General features: G+C 35.5%; 1 long non-coding RNA gene across 1 annotated transcript; it reads left to right on the top strand.

The window, feature by feature from the left end:
* Positions 1-51: 51 nt before the first annotated feature.
* On the top strand, positions 52-1,391 carry LOC141451028 (uncharacterized). Its single transcript, XR_012456498.1, has 2 exons — positions 52-920; positions 999-1,391. It is a non-coding gene; the product is annotated as an uncharacterized lncRNA (long non-coding RNA).
* The last annotated feature ends 1,314 nt before the right edge of the window (positions 1,392-2,705 follow it).

The raw sequence follows: 2,705 nt of genomic DNA, 5'->3' as shown, positions 1-2,705 counted from the left end.
TTTGATATACAATATAGATACTAAAAATAAAAAACAAATAAGAATATAAATAATACGAAGATAGATTTACTTATATTTTTTACAGGTAATTTAACTTTTTTTTTCTCTTGAAGATAATTTGAAAATTAATACATTTTCATAAAAACACGAAATGCTATTGGCTAACAATAAGTGACGTCATGCCCAAGGGTGGGAGACATCAGTTAGTTACTGACCAATTCAAACAGGGCAAGCTCAGACATGCAAGTTGAGCAATATTAAGCCATATACAAATTATGTGATAAAGAAAAGTAAATTAAAACATTTATATTTTATTAAAAAGTTCAAAGTTCAATTTACTTTTAACTTCATAATAACAAAAAAAACGGTTAAAGCGAAAGAGGCAGCTGGCTACATGTCCAGACTTGTTGGAGCATGTTTGTGCTCGTTGAGGATATGACAATGGTATGAGTCATCATTATTTTTACTTGCCTGTTCAAACATGTTGTGCAAGCGTGTTAACATTTTTTTAAAAAGTAAGTTATTAAGTGCCTGTTCAAACATGTTGTGCAAGCGTGTTAACATTTTTTAAAAAGTAAGTTATTAAGTCTACAAACATTCAAAGTTTTATTATTTATAAAGCAATAAAAGCTAATAAGGGCAAAGTTCAGTTTTAAAAATATTGTTTTTTCTAAGAAACATATATGAAGTTAACGGACAGGTTGAGTCCTGCATCAAAGGTGGGAGGTATGATTCACCTTAGAGAGAGAGATACTTGCAAGAAAGAGAGAGGGAAGACAAGCGCGCAATTCTATTGGCTAACTATAAGTGACGTCATAGAGTGGGGGGGGGGGACATCCGTAACGGTAGAGTAGTGAAGCTTGTAAGGTAATTCGTCATTCGTTGCCCACAGCTCGAGAGGTTAACTTCATACTTCAAAGGTAAGTAATAATACTTTTTTTTATTGAAACAATATTTTGATAATGATGTGATACTTTCATATAATATTCTTCTTTCAGATGTCTAAGTTGGCAAGCTTTTTGAATGATGTGAATACAAGGTCTGTGGGCATTGGCAAATTATCAGATCTAAGAACCGGATACTCATACGAAGTGAAGCAATTCGAAAGAATCAACACTAAATTTGGAGATGCCATCGTTGCCCATTTACATTATATTGGCCCGACAATGGACTACCCAACGAGGATCTTCCTTCCACGCAGATTTGCGGCAGTGATAACTGATGAAATGGTGGAAGATTACCAACAATCAAAGAAAAAACTGTTAATAATGTACAAAGGCTTTAATAATGGAAGATATGACATAGAATTTAAATAAAATTTATACTGTGAAATAAATGTTATTATTTTACTTGTATACTTCCTTTAAATAAAAATAAAATGTTTTAATTAATGTTTGTTCATTCTTATTTTTACTTTATACACTTATAAATAAAGAAAAGTAAATTAAAACTTATTTATATTTTATTAATAAGTTCAAAGTTCAATTTACTTTTAACTTCATAATAACAAAAAAAAAAACAAAAAAAAAAACGGTTAAAGCGAAAGAGGCAGCTGGCTACATGTCCAGACTTGTTGGAGCATGTTCAGGTAATCACACATATTGAGACTACACCGATGATATGTTCATACAGGTTTGTATAGTTGGTAAACGGAAATAATAAAACGGTTAAAGCGAAAGAGGCAGCTGGCTACATGTCCAGACTTGTTGGAGCATGTTCAGGTAATCATACGTGTCACCCTATTGAGACTATAACGATATGTTCATACAGGTTTGTATAGTTGGTAAACGGAAATAATAAGAACAAAAAAAAAACGGTTAAAGCGAAAGAGGCAGCTGGCTACATGTCCAGACTTGTTGGAGCATGTTCAGCTATGTTGGCATATATATAAATTAACAGGTATGATAAAAGATGTGGAAGGGAAAGGGGGTGGCTTGCTACAGAGACCTGTCCAGAGAGGTAATCATTTGGAAAAAAAGATGCAATTCTATTGGCTAGTTAGAGTGTGACGTAATTGTGGTGGGGGGTTAATGCTAGTAATAGCTAGTATCGCAGTCCAAGTGTCAGTTCGGGTTTAGTTTTCAGTGAGTGTAGGTCGCGTCATCAGCAACGGAAGCAGTCCAGGTGGAGGGGGTAAGTAAATAATTTTTCTATTACCTAAAGTGAGGTTATCCATTTTTATTTAAGTTGAATATTTTTGTGATAGTGGGGGTAATTTAAATAAAAAAAAAAAAAATTCTTGGTGAGAGGGGTTAGATTTTTTAAAAAATAATTCCAAGTTAAAACATAAGAGAACATTCAAAACTAGAGTAAGCGAGACTACCACTGTGGCCGACTGGTGCAGATGACGTGTCTATCAGTACGAAGGTTGTAGGATCGAATCCCAGGTAAGTAAAAATAATTAAAAAAAAAAATCCCCTCCTGTCTATCAATGGGCGAGGGGGGTGGAGGTATGAGGTCCGCCATCTTGTGGTCATCAGCTGGTACGAGGTCGGCCATCTTGTGTACTACAGCTGTTAGGAGAGCCGCCATCTTGTAGGAGGAGCTTAAGAGGCCAACGAATACGACGACCTAGAGGTGGTGGGGGTAAAGGTAGGTGTCATGTAATAGGAGTAGGGCTAGGGTGGGGGTAATGAGGTGTCGTCGAATTCGCTGATTGGTCAATTAATAAGGGTGGGGGAAGGAGTGGGGGTAAGAGGGGTGTC

Source organism: Rhodnius prolixus, unplaced genomic scaffold (assembly GCF_049639745.1).
Source record: "Rhodnius prolixus isolate KJV_2025 unplaced genomic scaffold, Rpr scaffold_8, whole genome shotgun sequence".
NCBI lineage: Eukaryota > Metazoa > Arthropoda > Insecta > Hemiptera > Reduviidae > Rhodnius > Rhodnius prolixus.
This window is presented reverse-complemented; position numbering and strand designations above follow the sequence as displayed.